Here is a 22479-nt window from a genome sequence, read left to right as displayed (position 1 = left end):
ATCATTCGAAGCCTACATGTAAATGGGTCAGTTGGTTCCGAAGATATAGCTGGTTGTTTAAAGGGGCCGGGGGTTGTTTTCTCTCCCCCTCACACCAGAAAATGCAGGGACTAGGCTGGTGTAAAAGGGGCCAGTCTGGGAATGTCCCTGCATGATCCTGGAACCATATTCCTGGGTAACTCCCTGCATTTTCTGGTGTGAAATGGGCATTATTTCAAATAGCCAGGACATGCAGTGCTCTGAATACAGCTGGGCAGCCCCCTGCTCTCTGCCTGGCTGTCAAGGGCTGTCATTTCTGCCCAGCGGCGGCTGTCCACTAGTTACCACGAGCATGTATTCCCCCTTGGCAATGAGCATGTAATCCCACATTGCAACGAGCATGGAACCCCTGGCAATGAGCATGGAACCCCTGGCAATGAACATGGAACCCCTGGCAATGAACATGTAGGTAAGCAACACTTATGTAGCATAATTTTTAATAGGCATTATGGTGTTTGGCATAATACGTAATGGAGATTATGGTGTGTGGCTTATTAAGTAATGGGCATTATTTATGAAGTATATTGTGCATTATTGCTCAATCTGTTTGGTATACTGCAGGCATGTCCAAACTATGGCCCTCCAGCTGTTGTGAAACTACAAGTCCCATCATGGATTGCCACAGTTTTGCTATTAGGGAATGCTAAAACGATGTCAAGGCATGCTGGGACGTGTAGTTTCAAAACAGCTGGAGGGCCACTGTTTGGACATGCCTGGTATAGTGTGTATTTTGGCTCAATCCATGTGTCATAACGTGTAAGAGGCCCCCACATTATTAGGTGCTGGCCACAACCCCTATTATTGCGCATAACAGGCCCTTGATCATTTTCAGCTCCAGGCCCATTTAGACCTTAATCTGGCTCTGCCTCCATCCAGCATGGCTGCCGAACTCAGAGCACATTATATTCCACCCCATGTGTTTTTGGGAGAAAATAAAACCCCTCTGCATTTTTGGCTCAAAAATGTATTTTAGAATTTCTGAACCACGTGGGTAACCGCAAAAGAAAAAAGAGAAAACTGCACTAGACAGCTTTAGACATTATTTCTGTAGATTTATTTAAATATTATTCACTGGCCAGTAATAGCATGAAAACATCTACAATAATAAAATATAATTAGACGGTGCAATTAGCACTAGACATAGACACACAACATTTAACATAAAGGGTCCTAATATTATTAGTATAGGTGGATTAGTAACACTGGGGTCTATCGTGTTAATAGTCCTTTTTGTTAGTAGCCTTTGATTTTGGTTGTTATAAAGTCAGTATTAGTACAGTCCTTTTGGATACAACTTCATATGTATAAGTTCATGTCTGGCCAGACTTGTTTTTGTTTCTAAAAGATACCTGCACTTGTTGCCCCCATCCACTCCGGTGCTGCTCCAATGCAATGCAGCTATTTCTGAAGTGCTTCTGACTACAAGGAGGTATATAAAAAAAAGGATGGTGCAGTCAAGAAATCTTGTGGTTGACGCGTTTCCCCTCCTTTGGTCACCCTCGGCGGCTGTAATTTTACTTTTATCCAGAACTGCAGCTGGAATTTTACTTTTATCTTTTGAACCGAGCGCCTCACTTCAGTTTTTTTCTTTTGTTTCTTTATACACGGGTAACCGTTCTTACCTCTTACAGGTGCCTAAACATCATCAGCCTGTGATAACTGGATGTGAAGCTACAGCTACCATTACCCCACTCTGAAAGCACGATGGCAATGACAACTCCCACTCATATAAAAAAAAAAAAGCTGCAAATATCAAAGAAGTTACATACATACCATGTCGTAAGCAGAATACGGTAAATACAAAATTCTAAAATTTCGGTAGAAAGCCTCCAATGAATTTGGTGTCATTTACTGAAATTTTTACTAGTGTTGTTATTTTCAAATGAAAATATAGTTCTTTAGAGATATAAGCATTGTGGCTGCTCTGTGCTCAATTACAGTGGAATGCAGTTAATATGCTGGCTCCCACGGAGAACTTAATACACCACTCTATAACTTCCTGAACTGAAAGACAGGATACTGAGGATTTTATTGAAAACAAATTGTTTGGATAATCCCTTTCTTCTGACAGTCACAGAAAGTCAACAAAGTCATGTTCTGAGCGTTCGCAACGCATACTAAGTGAGAGTTTATTTGTAAAGCTTTAACCGAGCACTTCGATTTTACAGGTAGTGGGCCCTTAGGTAAAACAAGAAATATACAGGCAAACCAATAGACTGGTGTGTGTGTATGTGTGGTGTGTGTGTGTGTGTGTGTAGATAGATAAAACAAATGGAGCAGCTCACATTGGAGCTGCTCTTGGCGACTCTGTTGCCAGCTGCCGCTACCCACCACCAGTAGAGGCCACGCACGCACGAGATGCTCACGCACCTCTTTCTGACGGAGCCTGCCGCCGGCTCCCTGCTGCTCCCCCGTCCTCCCCAGTAGCTGAGCGCACCCCCCACTCGCCACAGGGAGACGGGCAGGGAATCTGCTTCCCACCACCGTGCTGATGGGGACGCACGAGCGTGTGAGACACTCGCGCATCCCCATCAGATGGAGCTCCTGTTCGCCACTAGCTCAGATCTGCCGATAGTTCAGGCTGGGTTATAGGCACTCCATCTTTAGATAGATAGATAGAAAGATAGATAGACGGGCAGCTATACTATGAAATTACGTAAAGTTACGTTTCTGGGCCCCTAATCCCAGAGGGGCACTAAAACAACTTTATTTAACATTTTTTGGCAGCACAAGTGACAGAGTGATTGCCATATGATAAAAAGTCAGCAGTAGCAGAATGAGATAATACATTTATGTATTGAATGGAGGAAAAATAAAGGAGTTTGAGTAGCTACAGTACATTTTCCAAAGCACTATAGTTTATAATAGTCACAGATAACTAATCCGTAAAAGTAGCCATACAGATATCAAAGGTCAACGTCTGGACCTTAAAGGTAGAATAAAGTGTTGTTTTATCAATCTGATGACTTTTTATTAATCTGACATAGAGTGGAAAGCTACACTAGTGTATCAAACCTCTAATACAGTTCCAGTATAAGTAGTTTATGTGATGCTGAAATGCCATACAAACACACTAACATAACTACCGCAATCGACGATAATACTATGATGCCAACTTGGGTGGTTTTGTGGTTCTCTTCTGATGGCCTTTAACCTTAACTGTATTTGTTTTGTTTTATTTATACTTGTGTATTAGGCTATAGAATTTTAAAAAGGAGAGAACGAATAATGGATATTGTTCATTTGGGAAGTCAGAAAAACTTGCTGAGTTACGTTTTAGTCCACTCTTTTGTTTTGTGGCTTTCTGTAATGTATTAAGGACAATAAACATTAATCTACATGGTACTACAGATCCAATTTGCTAAGTGGAACTAGCTATAGTATGTCATGTTTTATTATTTTCCATGTTGGGCAGTACGGATGGTGTAATGGTTAGCATTACTGCCTCACAGCACTGAGGTCATGGGTTCAATACCCACCATGGCCCTAACTGTGCGGAGTTTGTATATTCTCCCCGTACTTGCGTGGGTTTCCTCCGGGTACTCCGGTTTCCTCCCACAATCACAAAAAATATACTGCTAGGCTAATTTGGCTCCCAACAAAAAATTAACCCTAGAATGTCTGTGTGTGCGTGTACATGTGGTAGGGAATATAGATTGTAAGCTCCACTGGGGCAGGGACTGATGTGAATGGTCAAAATATTCTCTGTAAAGCGCTGCGGAATCTGTGTGCGCTATATAAGAAACTGATAATAAATAAATAAATAAATAAATGTTAGAGCTAGAAAGCAAATAATAATGGTCCTAGCCCTCCAATCAGGGGGAAATACAGGATTTGCAAAGGGGTGTGAAGGTCCAGATTATATATATATATATATATATATATATATGTCGCGCTGATGTCCGGCACTCCCCGCACTCTTCAGGGTGGGATATCCACCAGATATAATAGAAGCAAAGGGTAAGGCGTCACTCCAGGGCTTAGTAGAAATCAAATTTTATTGTGAGGCGGTCAACGCCGTTTCGGGTTTCCCCGTCGTCAGCACCAAAAGTGCTCAACCATATATATATATAGCAAGAGAAGCAAGAAGTCACTCTAAGTTTTTCAAAACTATCTATATATATATATATATATAGATAGATAGATAGATAGATAGATAGATAGATAGATAGATAGATAGATACAAAAGTACCAACACACTCGTCATGTTTTATTATTTTCCATGTTATAGCTAGAAAGCAAATAATAATGGTCCTAGCCCTCCAATCAGGGGGAAATACAGGATTTGCAAAGTGGTGTGAAGGTCCAGATTATTTTATATATATACAGTATATATTGAAAAACAAAACTGTATGCCAGCAACATCAGATTAAGAAAAAATGATTTTTGTAAATGGCATTTTTGAAAGTGCATAGTGACAAATATACAGCAAGAGGAGGCCATGCAAAAAAAGTAAAAGATACTTAGCAGCAGGTAGAATAGAACATTTCCCGGTCCTCCTTCATTAGGTCATTGCATGACAAGCCTGTTTCGGTGCTATATATAAAAGTAGCGTTATGGCGGCACTCTGAGAATGTAGTAATATGATAAAGTGCCTTGTTCCAGTATTGTACAGTACCTGTCACCAAGACGTGATGACAGATACAATCCCAAAATGTTGAAAGACTAAACCACTTTAGCAAATTACTACAATCTCAGTGTGCTGCCATCACGCCACTTATATTGGAGGTCATCACCTCATGGAGGACACCCAGAGGTCATCACCTCATGGAGGTCAGCCAGTGGGGGGAGTGGCTACAAGCGTGCAGGAGTGCGCGTTAGTTACAAGGGGACACTCATCCCCGCTCCCTGAACTCGTCTCTATATGTCCCAGCATTGAGCCGAAAATGAATATATGCCTGCTAACTGGTTTAGCGCTCACCGGTCAATTAACTCATGGCTTTTGAAGATTGGCTTATATAAATATAAGTATAATAAGTACAGACCCTAAAGACCTAAAATCTTTAAAAATGTTGTCTTGTCATTCCCCTACCCTCATACTTCCTCCTTTTTCCCTTTGTGTTTGTTGTTATCTAGAAATTATACTTAATATATCGGTCTGTATCTGAAATTATACTTAAATATATTTGTTACTTAGGAATATTACTTAAATATATTTGTCAACTGAATGTTCACTTTCCTAATTTGTAATCTTTTTTTTGTGAAAAACAATAAATATAAAAAAAAAAAAAAAAGATGAGGCACTCACAAACACAGCTCCTGAATTACCAATAAGGAAGTAACTGACACAGGTTTAATGTTAATGAGCTTACATAGGGGTGCATGAGAAAGCTGTGATCACAATGAGGTTAAATAAAAAGTGACCAACATATACACATACAAGGTACCAGAGTGTTCTTATTCCTAAGAACTTTAGACCAGGTTGCATGCATATATTCAATATTCAGTTTGACTATGATGTGATATTAGTTCCAAGGTTATCGAGAGTCTGGATGATAGAGTAGGACTTGCAGTGTAATTCGGTCCCTTCATGCCACCTTGGGTGCATTAATCACCCCATGAACCAAAGCCATATTATTGAAGTATTTATTTATTAAGTTGAGGCTGTTTACTATGGTGAGTGCTGAGCTCTCTGTTTTTTTATTGATTTATTTGGTACTTGTTTCCTAGCACGGCCACACCGATTTACATCGGGGTGGTCGTGTCGGAAAAATCGGGTCGATCGCATCGCATGCGATTTGGTCGCATGCGATGCGATCGACGCGACCGACCCGATTTTTTGATTGAATGAAATGTAAATCGGGTCCCTGGGACCCGATTTTACATTGGATTCAATGTAAAATATTCCCTATACCCCCAAATTTAACGACGTAAACCCCACCCCACGATAGACGCCAACCCGAAGCGTGGCGAGCGCAGCGAGCCCGCGAGGGGCGGCGGTGCGCGTCCTCCGACCTTTTCATTCCCCTACTATCCACGTCAGCGTGGAGTTGAGAATAGAATAGTGTGGCGAGCGCAGCGAGCCACCGAGCCCGAAGCGTGGCGAGCGCAGCGAGCCCCGCGAGGGGACGCGTATACCTGTGAAGTTATACGCGTCCCCTCGCGGGGCTCGCTGCGCTCGCCACGCTTCGGGCGCGGTGGCTCGCTGCGCTCGCCACACTATTCTATTCTCAACTCCACGCCGACGTGGATAGTAGGGGAATGAAAAGGTCGGAGGACGCGCACCGCCGCCCCTCGCGGGCTCGCTGCGCTCGCCACGCTTCGGGTTGGCGTCTATCGTGGGGTGACGACGGGGACATCTATAATGTGAAATGGGTCATATTGGCCCATTTCACATTTTTCACATTTTTTTAAAGGTGAGATGGACTTAATCAAGTCCATCTCATCTTGTGCCATTATAATGGCACAAGACCGACGCGATCCTCCCGATTTCAATGTTAAAAAATATTTTAACATTGAAGCCTATGGCAAAATCGGGGGCATCGCGTCGGTCGCGTCGGGACCAATGTTTATGGTCCCGACCGACGCGATGCCCCCGATTTTGTACCTTTGCCGGCAAAATGGACCAGATTTCAAAGGAAATCGGGTCCATCGTGTGGATCGTGTACCTTAACTTAAAGGTACACGATCCACACGATTGTGGCCGTGCTAGGAAACAAGTACCATTTATTTATTTAAGCATGTGGTCAAAGACCATTGCACCCCAACCTGAATTCGGCAAAAATATTTTTTTATTTAGATAGTGCTTTTCTTCACCAGGAGTCAAAATTGCTTTATAAAACCAAAAAACACTTTGCTAAATATTTGTACCCAGCAAGTATAGAAGCACACAGGAAACAAGCAAACTAAAACAGAATTGGTACAGTGATACCCCTTTCACACTGCAGCTATAACACGGTAAATTGCCAATTTTTAACCGTTTCAAAACGGTTATAGATGCAGTGTGAAAGTGCCAGTTTTAAATTACCGAGAGAACCGGTAATTCAAAACGTTTAAAAAGAAGGGTCCTACACGGTTCAGACCCGTTATTTCTGCAGTGTGAACGGGTCTGAACCGGTACTTTGGACCCTACACACTGGACTCCCCTAGTACCTGGCCTGCTGGGGAGACAGCAGTTAGACGCTGTTCCTTGGCCCGGTGACGGCCGGGGTCTCGGAGGGGGAGTACGCCTGCAAAGTCTTGCCCACGGTAATCAGCCAGTTCCCACGTTATCCCCTGCCTGCGGCCGGCTTGGCCAGGGAGGTGTTGCCCGCCGGTCTCCTTGGAGTCTCCATTAGAGAGGCGTGGGGGGGGGGGGGCGGCCGGGGAGCTGGGGGTCCCGAGCAGCGGCCACTCCAGGAGCGCTCCTCTCCACAAATCATGCCAGCTGCGCTGCCCCAGCTCCCGCAGGTCAGAGCGGCGGGGTGAAGGCAGCGGCCGCATAGAGAGATGCTGTGGCAGGCGGGTGAGTGGGGCTTCTGCCCGTGGGAGGGAGATAGGGTCACCCCCTGAGCGAAGCAGCTCTTATGCCCGGCAGTGGGGTACTTTGCTTTGGTGAGTGCACGTGTGTGCACTGGCAAGCACCAGGGGGGGGGGGGGGGGGGCATATTACTGATTAATTACCTTTGACAATGTGAAAGGTACAAAAACGGTAATTAACCAGTAATATACCGTTTACAACATGCAATGTGAAGGGGGTTAAACCTGCTCTGACCCGGTTAAAGAAACGTTTAAAAAACCGGGTCAGAGCAGGTTTTGCAATGTGAAAGCAGCATCAGTGTGGGTAATAGACCCCACCTGCTATATATTACACCCATGAAAGGTAAGGCAGCCATCTTGGGTGCACTATGCAGGGTTACCCTTGGTGTAATAGGTTGTAGTCCTACACAACAGTTACATTCATTACTGATTAACTCAGTAGCCAAACAGTTCTTTACTGTATTCCTCTGTGGAACTCCTCCAGAGAAACTTTGTGTCCATCATGCTGAACTGAATTCATCCCATGAGTCCTAATGAGACCCATTGGTACAGATGAGATATTTTTTTTTTCAGAAAAAGATTAATGACTAATTAACTGAATTTGCTTGTGATATTAAGATATTGCCACATTTTTGGAAATTCTACAGTATTTTTATGACTGTGACCTGTGCCTAAATATTGGAAAGACCCTGACAGTGACCTTGAAAATCCCATTGGGTTATAGTATTACTGAACTTCAGTTACTCACTGCACAAAGATTAGAATCCGTAGCACCCGGCTCCTGGCTAATTTGGTGTCACACCCCCAGCACCTCCACCACTGGAGGCTAGGATAAACCTCAAATCCCACTGCACCAGCGCAAACTGGGATTAACGTCCTGGGACTTTGCAGTTGTTTAGATGTTCCAGTCCTCACTATACTAAAATAGTAAAAATACAATAATGGATAGAAAGAAAATTTTTTTTAGCGGTTGCTGCATGTAAGATGTATAGAACTCATAGACATTACATTGCTACTCAATGACATGCAATCACACAAAATTACAATTCAACAGTAATAATTCTGCAATATATATATATATATATATATATATACACCTATTGTGCGTGTGTATATGTGTGTACACATAACAATGGGACGTTGAAAGAAGTTATCCAACTTCCCATTAATACACACATACTACAAATGTTACAGCCAAGTTACTCCCAAAATAGTGGGGGTATATTTTATAGACTTTGGAGGTAATCTAATTTTATAGACGTTGTCTTCAACAACTTATAGGATGCCCAAAAATATTTAGTAAATTGAATCTACTTCTTCTCATCATGATATTATGTAATAACAATCATAATAGTAATGTTAGAAAATAATAGCAACATACGTGTAATAATATTTTGTGCTCTTTGGAATAAATAAGACAGCAACAAGATAAATCTTTCTAAATGTGTTCTGCAGATCGGCAGCATTCAGCTGCTACAGTAAAACATCTCCACAGAGGATGTCACAGCTTGTAAAAGCGAGCGGCACACATCCTTTCGTTTTCTGGCAGCCAGCACAATAATTACACGGGAAAATGACTTGGACTACAAACTGGCAACAATAAATTCCATTGAAGGGACATAGTGCAAGCAGAATGCAAACAGTTATTATGCAACAAATGCACAAATTAACAAACCTACATTCAAATTACAACTAAAATATGATCTTCTGACATTTAACATTCACAGATAATTAAGTCAAAGTTTGAGAATGTCAAGTAATTTTACATGCACCATAAATTGGATACCTAGTAGGGGAATTTTGTCAGGCATTTCATATAACTTTCACTGATATAATATATTGAATGCAACCTGTCTAATTTAGATAATAGTAATTTTCCAAATAAAATATTGCAATCTGGAATTATTTGAAACTGATTTTCCAAGTATACAGTATGAGGTAAATCCACAAAGCAAATTAAAATCTATCTATCTATCTATCTAATCTATCTATCTATCTATCTATCTATCTATCTATCTATCTATCTATCTATCTATCTAATTATCTATCTATCTATCTATCTATCTATCTATCTATCTATCTATCTATCTATCTATCTATCTATCTATCTATCTATCTACAGCCAATCGCACACACAATTGCTTAATTTCTCATCCAGTCCACTTGGGATGGCTCCCACTAAAGAAACAGCATGTGTGGTGTCCCTGTGTTTAAGTGTTTGTCTATTATTATTGTAGAACTATACATGCTATATGTAATACAAAATACACATTGTTTGAAAAATCTTTTAAAAAATATAATCATCTCCATGGCTATATGAGATCATACATATCCCACCAGCTACTCTTAAGCCAGGTACACAATAGCCGATTTTGTCATCACAACAAATTCTTAACATCGTCCAGTTTGTTTCCACTACATAGTTAGCAATGTGACCTCTTGTGGGTTACTAGCAACATCCCCGTCATCTGCAAATGCAGCTCAAACTTGGGATGTCACTAGTGATTTCATGTTGCCCGGTTATGCAGCCCATGTGGGATGGCTCCCACATGGGATGGCGAGCGCAGCGAGCCCGCGAGGGGCGGCGGTACGCGTCCTCCGACCTTTTCATACCCCCACTATCCACGTCGGCGTGGAGTTGAGAATAGAAAGTGTAGCGAACGCAGCGAGCCACCGAGCCCGAAGCGTGGCGAGCGCAGCGAGGGGACGCGGATACCTTCACAGGTATACGTGTCCCCTTGCGGGCTTCATAGGTATCCGCGTCCCCTCGTGGGACTCGCTGCGCTCGCCACGCTCCGGGCTCGCTGCGCTCGCCACACTTTCTATTCTCAACTCCACGCCGACGTGGATAGTGGGGGTATGAAAAGGTCGGAGGACGCGTACTGCCGTGCCTCGCCATGCTTCGGGTTCACGTTGATCGTGGGGTGGCGTTAACAATTTTTTGGGGGGCCATTTCACTGTTCAGGGGGGTTTTTTGGGGTCTCTGGGCCATTTAACATTGTTCCCTATGTTGATTTGGGTAAATTGAGGCATTTTACATTGTTCCCTATGGAAAATCGCGGGCATCGCGTCGGTACCATCGCATGCTTTTTTGGCCGCATGCGATGTGACCGACGCGATTTTGACATTTTCAATGCATTTCAATGGCAAATCGCGGCCATCACGTCGGTCGCATCGCAGACCATTATAAATGACCCGCGATGCCCGCGATTGTGGCCGTGCTAGGAAACAAGTACCGTTTGTTTGCAGTCTCACTACATGCTGGTTGGTCTCTGGTTAGATATTCTGGATCTCTGATTATCTGATCATTTCTTCTAGCCTCTGAAGACCTATCACAGCCTCAGTCATCTCTGGATATCCACATCAAACTTGCAATCTTCTAACTTCTGCAGTACCCATACAGGAATATCCCACAGGGCTGGCCTGCATTCTCCCAGCACCTAAAGCCATATCTCCATTCAGTTAACCTGCAATCTTCCAGCCTCTACAATACCTCTGCAGGATTACGCTAAGGGCTGGCCTGCATACTCCTAGCTCCTGCATCTATCTCTGTATTATTGCTGGCCTGCATTCTTCCAGCATATTACACACTGCTGCATCTGCACCCAGTGTTCCTGCCTGCACCTCACAGCCGCTAGCTCATCCACAGGTCAGTCTGCATTCTCAGTGCTGTTGAATACCTGATTTCAATTTCTGCATCAAAGTTTATTGAGTGTCAGATGACCCAGAGCAGGGGGCTGCAACCTACATGCCGGGGCAGCGAAGGTTACCTGGAGAACATCCCCATGTGTTTTAGACTCTGCGCCTCTGCTTTGGGTTAAGTCAACGACCTGATTTAATACACAGTTATCTATAGATTACGCATTAAATGGTGACGTCTATGGGTTGGGATGTACTATGATGAAAATGCGGTAAAACCCCCGATTTACTTAATTTTCTAATTTACTAAAACCCGGCCACACCGTCTTCGGCGGGCAGGGTATAACCACCTTTGGGTGGCAATACACTACAGAAATCTATGGGCTTCTATCACCGTCTGCTGCCTGCCGTCCGCACCGCCCTCCCCGGGTCCTCTGTGCTTCTCCTCCCCCCCAGCAGCATGTCACAGCCATAAAAGTCCTTCCGGCTGCAGGGGGGAGGAGGAGATGCCGGGGATGCTGCAGAGCCCAGGAGGTGACGGAGACCACCCGCAAGCAAACCACATTACAGGTATCACCGCACTACGATGCCAGCCGCATGTTAGTACATATGCGCTGGCATCGCGGCGGCTGGGCAGCGAGGGGTGGCGATGTATATTAATACATCCCACCATATAGGTGTTACTGCATCTGCATGTTACACTAGATCGTGTCATTGATGAGCACCACAATGTAATGTGTTTATGCAATTTCTACATACAGCACTGCACAATATAGTCCCCCCCCCCCCAAATATACATGAATATGTGTGCGTGTATGTATAGCATTTTAGAGTCTAACCACCATGTGCATTAGAAAAATAAACATTTTAAAAGGCCTATGTGCTGACACAGATACAAGGGGAGATTTATTAAGGCTGCTAAAGTGATAAAGTGGCAAAAAAGTGGAAGGTGATAATTCACCAGCCAGTCAGCTCCTAAATGCCCTTTTTCAATCCCAACCTGTAACTTGACAGTTAGGAGCTAAATGGCTGGTGCATTATCACCGGCCACTTTATCACTACTTTATTACTTTACTGGGCTAAATAAATCTGCCCATCAGGTCCTAATATGCTTGTGGCGCATAATGAAACAATTACAATTTACAATTCAATATGTATCCAGCATACTGTAATACATTTCTGATATGTTAATAAAATAAAAGGCAAAGAAAGCAGATATGATTCTTTACGAAAGTAGCAGTTGATCAGGGACGTGCAGTCAGGGGAGGCAGGGGAGGTAGAGCCTCCCCTGTCATAATGATGAAAATAATAAAAAGAAGATATTTATATATCTTCTTTTATTATTTTCATCATTTCTCCCTCTCCGGCTGCCTCCCACCCTCTTACACTGCTGCATGTGAGGGTGGGAGGCAGCGGGAGAGGTGCCTCCCGCTGTTAACATTGAGATTTCGGGCAGCGTGGGGCGGGAAGGGGTGGGCAGGGGGGCAGGGTGCAGCAATGGGCTGTAAAAGCCCATTGAATATGAATGGGGAAGCGGCATTCATACTGGTGCCGCAATGACAGCGGCACCAGTATAAACGCACGCCCCCAGATGTGATTGGACAGCGGATCCAGCACTGGATCTGCTGGCCCAATCACACATGCAGGAACGTGAGAGGATGCAGCAGCAGCAGCGCGGAGTCCGGCGCCTGCTGGGAGACTGCCGTTGTCACTCACCCGGACTGGCCGCCGTCACCGCCGAGAAGATGACAGGTGAGTCCGCCGGGTGGTGGGAGGGCAGGTGGGGCGCGCATGTACCGGCGGCGGGCGGCCGCTGCATACCTATGTATGTATGCAGTGACGTGCGGTGAGGTCAGTGCCTCCCCAGGCAATGACCTCACCGCACGTCACTGCAGTTGATATCATTGACATAAAAAAATTGGAAACTATCTAGGCCTATGCATTCCTTATAAAAAAGCACACTTTTTCCGTCTAACAGACTAAAATACGCAATAATGTGTTCAATTGGAAACAAAAGAAAAGACTGCATAGTCGGCAAAAAGAGAAGAGACAGAACGTTCTTTATATCCATTAGTGAAAGAAGAAAAACAAAGGAAGGAATAACAGGACTAAGACCTGAAGGGGTGTATTTGCAGAGTAAGACAAAGAAATTGCAGACAGAGTGAATCATTATTTTGCTTTATACTATATGAACTGTTATAAATTTAAAGGGAGCCTCATATACTGAAGGGGAAAGATATACCCTACTGTTCCATGGAGAACTATCATTGCAGAAGCTGTGTTACTTGAGCTCTGAAAATGAAAAGTAGATGCATCAATGGTACAGGTGGTGTTATTGCTACGAGAGTATTGAAAGAACTAAGAGTAGTGCTTGCAGCACCATTAAACAAACTATTTAGTCAATTAGTACTGACAGGTGTCATTCCAGATGATAGGAGAAAGGAAAAAAAATCCTAGGGAAGAATATGACAATTATAGATGGAATGGGGAGTCACACATAAAACGTAGGCAAACTAAACTTTTGAGAGCCACCGTTGCTGTTAGAGATCCTCAAAATATCCTCAAGAGATCCGTAAAAATGCCAGCGCTACTCACAGCGCCTGTTCTTTTTGTGGTTGCAATATTTAACTAAGCTAGAATTAATTGACTTGTCTGTATTGGTATTTATTTATACTAAAATAAAAGTCGCTGTGAGTGATGCTGGCATTTTAAGTACCACGGTCTCAAGTACACTAGCACTAATCACTTACCATCTCTCAGTGTTTGGCCAGTTAGGTGTGGGAACTCTGTCAGAGGGCTGCAACCTTACCACCGAATGTAGCAGAGTCCAAACCATCCGTGGTGTTAGACTCTGCACCTCTGATTAGAGTCCTGTCGGTACTTGTGTAGTTTCACGGTGCCAGCAGCCACCGAGCCCGCAAGGGGACTCAGACGCACGGCGCCATGCTGGCGCCGTGAAACTACTCAAGTACCGTCTTGTCCACCTAGCTGTGTCCACAGTGCCCAGTAATGTATGAGCTGTCCATACCTGAGACACCCTGTGTACCAGTACCCTGATTCCACCACTGGCTCACTGCTGCCACAGCTGAGGACACCAGATTCCTGAGCCCTGACACCATATACCATGGTGTCATATATATTTAATATGAAACAAAAAATTCCTGTATTTGACCGAAATATACAGTAGTTAAATAAAATGTGTAAAAGGAAAGTTGATACTAATACCAAAGGTATATTTGAGCAGAAGCTTTTGATAACAAGAAAAAATGTTTTATCTGTCAGAAACAAAATCTCTAACTGTGGACAGTAGCTCACACCTATTATCAGCCAATGGCAATGATATGAGTCTGGTTAATATAGGGAGTGGTGTCAGCTCATTGGTCAAGTTAACCAGGTGAGCAGACATGTAAAAGGTAATCACTGATAGTCTGTAAAAGGCTTAGATACAGCAATTAATTAATATTTAAACCTGTATGGGCAGCTAAGACCAGATTCATGACACTGAGTATGTATCTGTCACTTAAGTGCACCTACTTTTACACCCACAAAAAAAAAAGACTCAACATTTTGGAGAACGAGTCTCTTCCTATACTTTTAATGGGATACCTTCTATAAAAGCCAAATATACTTATACAGAGAAGCACCTTTATATGCATCCTTGTATCATCCTCCAATGTATTAAAAACTCGAAATAATCCAAGTGACACGTGCAAAAGACCATCAAATATCTCCTCAAAGTGAAATGAATTTTGGGAGATGAACTTAAAATTTGACTTGACTAAATGGAGTGGTCTGCAGTAGTAGCAAAATGAGCACTTGGTTTAGATTGTTTCTTTGGGTTCAGTACCAAGAACTGTGAAACAAGTGTGCACCTTGAAATGGGATAAGAACATAGGGCCTTATTCTGGTTCACTCTTAGAGGCAAATTCCTTCTTAGATGGACAAAACCATGTGCACTACAGGTCGGGCAGATGTAACATGTGCAGAGAGAATTAGATTTGGGTGAGTTATTTTGTTTCTGTGCAGGGAAAATACTGACTGCTTTATTTTTACACTGCAATATAGATCTCACTGTGAAGTAAAACCCCACCCAAATCTAATTCTATCTGCACATGTTATATCTGCCCCACCTGCAGTGCACATGGTTTTGTCCTTTTGAGAAGGAATTTGCCTCTGAGAGTGAACCAGAATAAGGCCCACAAATAGATGCTATAGCACACATGAAGAAGTGTGAGTCCGCAAATTAACTTTATTGACCAAAATTATAAAAAAAATGAATAAGCTAAAAAGGTAAAGAATAAAGAGGTACAGATGGAGCCGGCTCCATCTTTGGCCGGCGCTCACCAGATGCCTTTCACTGGCGAGCACCGGCGATAGAGACTGGGACGCACGTGCGTCTCACGCTCATGCACGTCCCAGTATTACGGCGGATCATGGCTCCCTGCCCGTCCCCGCTTCAGGGAGATGCTGCACAGTTCGGGAGGGGGGGTCCGGGAAGGCAAGGGGGACCAGTGGCGATGGCGGGGGAAGCAGCAGGGACCCCCGCCGAGCTCCGTCGCCACGGGGCATGCAAGTGTCTCGTGCACGCTTGTCCCTGGCGGTAGCCGGCCGCTGGCGGTGGATGGCGGTAGAATCACCATCCACTGCAAAGATGGAGCCGGCTCCATCTGTATGCAAATAATTTGACCTTTTTTTGCTATATTTGTTACATTATAAGTACATGTATTCTTGTGAAAGTCAACACAGCTTTTTTGTAAGCCAACTCATATATTAGTCTTACTAATTTTTCCATGTAATGTATTTTCCTTTGCAAAGGCATTGGTGGCTTATAAAATGGAATTCCAATTTTTTAATCTGTTAAAGCTTTGTATAGTACAAACAATAATTTTCTTTGATTGAAGTCTTAAAGCACAGTTGCCTATAGCCTATTTTCAGAGCCTTATTAGTAAATGTCATGTCAAAGCTTAAAATATACCCAATTATTCTCAGCACAAAATCCCCAAGTGTGTCATGAAGTGTAGTCAAGTATGCAACAAATATAATTAAATGGATATGACTGAGTATAACAATTTGATAGACATTTTTAAGTGAAAAGGTTACATTAGAGTTTTAGGAAATAAAAGAGGCATGAATTACGGTAGTTATGTTTTTAGTTTTCAGTCTAGGTGTTTATTATATGTTATAATTTGGTTAAAGGCAATTGGGGCTTAATTTTTACTTGTTACTAAAGTACAAATCACCACAGGGAAATGGGCATTTTTTTTCTCTTTTGCCAAATGAAACAGTAAAAAGAAATTTATTTTAATGCAAAAAGTACTCGTTAACACTTTGAAAAAGATAAGACATATTTAGTAATACTCAGTGTTCCTAAAAAAGTTTAGTAATGGGGCCTTGTTGCTTCTGTCTTAGTAGTTGTCAGTGTAAGGTTGTAAACCCAGAACTAACATACAAAACATAATTGTAAACATATGTATATAATGGGATATTTTATAAGGTGCTAAAATGATTGGTTTACATTAGTGTTCTTAAAGAATATTTCCACAACAAAATCATCATTACATAATCAGTAAATAATTTCCAAAACTGATCGAATCCGCTCCATCATTTAAGCAACAGTCATATGGAATACCAGTCATTTGATTCAGTAATACCCCTTTCACCTCGCAACAAAAAATCTGGGTCGATAACGGATTGTTGCCGGGTCTCTGTATGGTGTGTGTGTGGGCCTTTTTAGATTTTCCGGGTCCAGCAATCTGGCATTCCGACCTGGGTTAAAAGAAGGGTTAATCACAGTTCGGTTCCAGGTTGCTGTGCAGTGTGAACAGGTAACCCAGGTCAAGCAACCCAAGTCCCGTTCAAACTATGAAGGAGGCAGCGCTTGGAGACAGCGTCAGCTCCAAGTGCTGTGACCTCCCCCACCCCCTAATGACATGCCGCCACTTTGCCCAGCCCCATCTGACGTCAGCGGCCTAGCAAATGCGCAAACTGAGCACATTACATTCTTATTCAGTTTGTCAGCATGATCATGTTTGGCCTTTATGACATGAGCAATGCAGCATAGCCGAAAATAAAGGGCTTTATTTAAGACACGCAAATATCCTCTGCAGGAGCTGAGTGACTTGATACTGTATATGCATCTATCTGGCAAAGACCATCTGTTTATTTAATGGCAGTGTATGCATACTTACAAACACTATCTGATGGTGATGGGAGGAGTTATGTGGTGCAACAACATTTTCTGATGAATATGGAGAAGGTAAAACGGAACCTGTGTTTGTAGCACTGAAAACCTACATATTAATGGCGGGATACAGCCCAACTCAGGAAGGGATAGACCTTTTCATAAACCATTATCAATAAGTAGCCCATAACTTAAAATACCTTAACATTATTTAAACAAAAAACCCCTTATCTAAAAATAATTGAGACGACACCAAATAAATCACGCGGACAAGAAATAACCACACTGACACCGAGAGTTAAATTTAAAAGGTCAGAGGAATATTTATTGAAGACCTTGTAAGCTAACTAGAAAATTTGGTTTTGAATTTGGGTTTTGAGTCCCTAACTTTTAAACTAAAGGTTTGGAGGATGGCAAAGACTAAGCCGCTACCACACGCCAGCCCAGTCAACTTGATATACGTAAAAAACAGAAAACTGCAGGAGGGGTTCACCACCGCCTCCTAATGGCACAACCTGCATCGTGAGGGTCTCACCACCCCCTAACCTGGCTGAGCCCTTAGCGGACGGTCCCGCAGGGGAACGCCCCGTGTCCACCCGCACGGGAAGGACCACCCGCCGTCCTACGAAAGGGATGGTGCCCCACGATGACCGCTTGTGCCCCCCTTTGACCGCTGGCTGGTAGCGACTTCCCGCCATGCTGGCTGGAAAGCCACAAAATAAAAATTCCTTGCAGAAACGCTCCTGCAAGACCACCAAAAATGCTCACCGGGATAAACCATCCCTCTAGTGAGCCCGTTCATGGGGAGGGAGGGAGGGCTTCAAAAATGGCAAAAGAAGGATGAGGTCACATGATCATCTGACTTATATAAGCTTTGACTGGCTACTCCCCCTAACCCCCTGATAGGTCCCTGCCTGATCACCAGCTTGTATCCAGGCAGAACAGCCAGCCTAAGTTTTTTCTGTCTTGCTGACCTTTCTATGACCTAAGTCAGGGCTCTTATATGGCTTCTGGCTTATGCAGCCCTCACCCACTCTAAGTAGCCCATAACTTAAAATACCTTAACATTATTTAAACAAAAAAACCCTTATCTAAAAATAATTAAGACGACACCAAATAAATCACGCGGACAAGAAATAACCACACTGACACCGAGAGTTAAATTTAAAAGGTCAGAGGAATATTTATTGAAGACCTTGTAAGCTAACTAGAAAATTTGGTTTTGAATTTGGGTTTTGAGTCCCTAACTTTTAAACTAAAGGTTTGGAGGATGGCAAAGACTAAGCCGCTACCACACGCCAGCCCAGTCAACTTGATATACGTAAAAAACAGAAAACTGCAGGAGGGGTTCACCACCGCCTCCTAATGGCACAACCTGCATCGTGAGGGTCTCACCACCCCCTAACCTGGCTGAGCCCTTAGCGGACGGTCCCGCAGGGGAACGCCCCCTGTCCACCCGCACGGGAAGGACCACCCGCCGTCCTACGAAAGGGATGGTGCCCCACGATGACCGCTTGTGCCCCCCTTTGACCGCTGGCTGGTAGCGACTTCCCCCCACCACAAGGTTAACTAACCGCAGCCGCCATCCCCAAAAGAAAATTATAACAACCCGGGAAAAAACCTATGCAACTATTCAAGCCCACAAACGGTAAATGTCCTCAAGAAACATGCAGTTTCCCGCAGGGGAAAGATGCACCCCATCCTCTCTATAATACCTCACGTTATCCAGCACCAATTAAGGATGTCTTACAACACTACCCCCCATAGCTCTAACAAAGACTCCTATGGCAGAATTCACCTTTTTCCTTGCCTTTTCAATGGCTGAGGTCCGAACAGCACCCCGCCAATGGAACCGAGGGATAATTTCCGACCAAACTATCCTCACATCGGGCCAATGCGCCCGCACGGCCACCAAATCTGACTTTATACTTAGAATCAAGTCGATTCCCTTGACCATACCCATGTCGTTGCCACCCAGGTGGATGACCAACAACTGGGGACGGCCCCAATTCCTCTCATGCCTGAAAAGCTCGTTCAAGAACTCACCCCAGCGCATGCCCCTCACACCTATCCACCTGACCATCCTGTCTCCTAAATAATCATGTGACCTCCTTCCCATTGGGTGTCTCCCTGCCCAATAAATGAAGGAATGGCCAATGAGCCATATCTGCCCCGAGGATTCCATTGAAACTGAAAAAAGAAGAATCCTTACCATCAGTAACTTGTCCATATACAAAACTTAAATATTCAACCCATGTGAAGGAGAAAACTTAAAAAACCTCCCGTGGACCTTGGTTTGCCAATTGAATTAAGGCCCCCTCGGAGGAAAAAGTAAAAGCAACCTTCACACCCACGATTTCTGACCGCTGTCGTTCAAAAACCGGGAGTAAACTACGTTTTAGGGTTGGCGCAACAGGCGCAACTACAATTTATCCAATCTAACATAACTCTTATACGAATCAGACTTCCACCGGCCTAGCGCCTGGATCGCCCCTGGGGACAACCCAGCTGCCGCAGCCTGTGTAGCTGACCCAATCCGAAAGGAATGGGTACCATACTCTTGAGGCGGGAGCCCCAACACACTCAGACAGCGCTTTAACACAGCCGCAAATTGAAATTTAGAAAGCGCAGACTTATCATTATGCAACAAAAACTGCCCCCCAACCCCTACTGGTCGGATCCCCAAGTAAGACTGTGCCAATTGGACTGGGCAAATCTCCACCTCGCTCTGCGCTTGCAAAATAACCCACTTACCTCTCCCAACCTGATCCGTCTTGGATCTAGCTATCTTGCAGCACACACTGTCGCTGCGCAGTTGCACCTCGCTGAAAAGCAACCCAGACTTACCATCCGTCCTACTCTTGGCAACCAGCTCACTGACCCTGAAAGCCCCAAAAAATGCCAAAACAAACGCAGTGCGAAAAAGCAGTATCTCGTACTCACCAACTTCTGCCAAGACCCTCACTAAATCCTTTAATAAAGCCAAGTCAATAGGCCGCCTTGCATCTTTACGCACCGGAACAGCTTTAGCCCAACCATTCATTGCCTTTCTTAGGACAAAAGACCGCGTGGGGTCTTCCTGACCCTGTATACGCGAATGGAAAGCAATGCCCGCAAGGGCAGCGGACATGGCCCCTTTTGCTCTCCCTGCCTTGAAATGTTCCCAAGCAAAAACACATAACCTATCCTCCAAGGACTCACCTTCCTGACCATACCTGCTCAGAAAAGCCTGCCAATCCCTCCAAGCCGCGTCAGAAGCCTTCTGCGTGGAAGGCGCCAAGGCATTTCTGGCCAATCCCACTATACCGGCTCGATAATCTGCCAGATATAAGGTGGGCAAGGTAAACCTACAACCGATGCATCCGGCACCAACTCTCTAAACATACTCCACTGGAAACGGGACAGGGCATCTGCTATCTTGTTGTCAATACCAGGAACGTGACATGCTGAGAAAACCACATTAAAACGCAGACACTGCAAGACCAAATGCCTAAGCAACCGCAAGGCCAAAGGGCACGAAGTCCTTTGATTGTTAATGGTATGCACCATGCCCATGTTGTCACATCGAAAAACGACCTGCTTGTCTGCTAGCTCACGGGCCCACAACTCCAAGGCCACCACAATGGGGAACAATTCCAACAGCAATAAATTCCTAGTGAAACCCCTTTCTACCCATGAGTCAGGCCACCCCTCGGCGCACCATTCCACCCCAAAGAAAGCTCCAAAGCCCACACTGCCCGATGCGTCAGTGAAAAGCTGCAAAGCGCTATTATAGCAAGGAGGGGCTGGCCACAACACCACCCTGTTAAATGACTCCAAAAAGGAAGACCAAGTCCGCAAATCACCCCTTATCTCCTTGGACAAATACACAGAATGATGCTGCCTAGCGACTCCAGCGGTCGCCCGTTCCAACTTCCTGCTGAAGGCTCGACCCATGGGGATAACCCTGCATGCAAAGTTAAAACAACCCAGCAAGGACTGAACTTGCTTCAGCCTCACCTTCCTTTTTGACAGACAGTCCTGTATAAGGCCCAACCATTTATGCACCTTGCTAGCTGGCAAGCGACAACAACCTTCCCTCGTATCAATTTCAATCCCAAGGAAACACAGACAGTGCATGGGCCCCTCAGTCTTACCCTCTGCAATAGGAACCCCCAACACCCCTAAAACCTGTTCCGTGGTTTCCAACAAACTCTTGCAGACCGGACTACCCTCGGGGGCCTAAAAGAGGAAATCGTCAAGATACTGCGCAATACCCTGACAACCCGACGCTCTCTAAATGCACCAATGAAGAAAACAGCTAAACTTTTCAAAATACGCACAGGATATTGAGCAACCCATAGGCAAGCACCCATCAACAAAGAACTCCCCCTTAAATTTAAAACCCAGAAACCGCAGAGAATCTGGGTGGATCAGAAGTAACCTGAAAGCTGACTCAATATCTACCTTTGCCATTAGTGCATTCCGCCCACACTCCTGAACCAAACTAAGTGCCTCCTCAAACAACTGGTACCTGACCTTACAGAGCTCCTCAGGTATGGCATCATTAACCGAGGCCCCATGCGGGTGTGAAAGATGCTGTATTAATCTAAACTTCCCAGGGGTGCTTTTGGGAACCACCCCCACTGGGGAAATACACAAACCCTGCAAAGGAGAAACACTAAAAGGGCCACACATGCGCCCCAGACTAATTTCCGCAACCACTTTCTCCCTAACAATGTGGGGGAAATCCCTAGCAGATTTCAAATTCCTAGATGCTACCACATGAACTGAACCCCTAATGGGCAACCGAAACCCTGAACTGAAACCCTCCGATAAAAAACGAGCCACCACGGCATCAGGGTACCCCCTGAGCCACTTAACCAGCTCAGAAACCACCACCGGCAAATACGCCTTACTTGTGACTTCCTCCGGCCTCCCCGGCGTCAGTTGACTTACCCGCTGGGGCTGCGGAGCAGTCCTTTGCTGAATGGTTACCCCCACAGACTCTGCATGAGTGACGAAAACGACAGTTCGCCCCCCTTGCGCACTTGCCGTCATTGAAAGCAAAGCATTTGCCCTTCCCCGCTATCTTGGCGGCCGGGGATGCCGCCACCACCGCTTTCTTGGCCGCCCCCCTCCCCCGGGGGCTTGGTCTGCTGTGTAACCTCCAACCAGACCTC

This window comes from Crinia signifera, chromosome 1 (assembly GCF_055691185.1).
Source record: "Crinia signifera chromosome 1, ASM5569118v1, whole genome shotgun sequence".
NCBI lineage: Eukaryota > Metazoa > Chordata > Amphibia > Anura > Myobatrachidae > Crinia > Crinia signifera.
Note: the sequence above shows the minus strand (reverse complement) of the source record.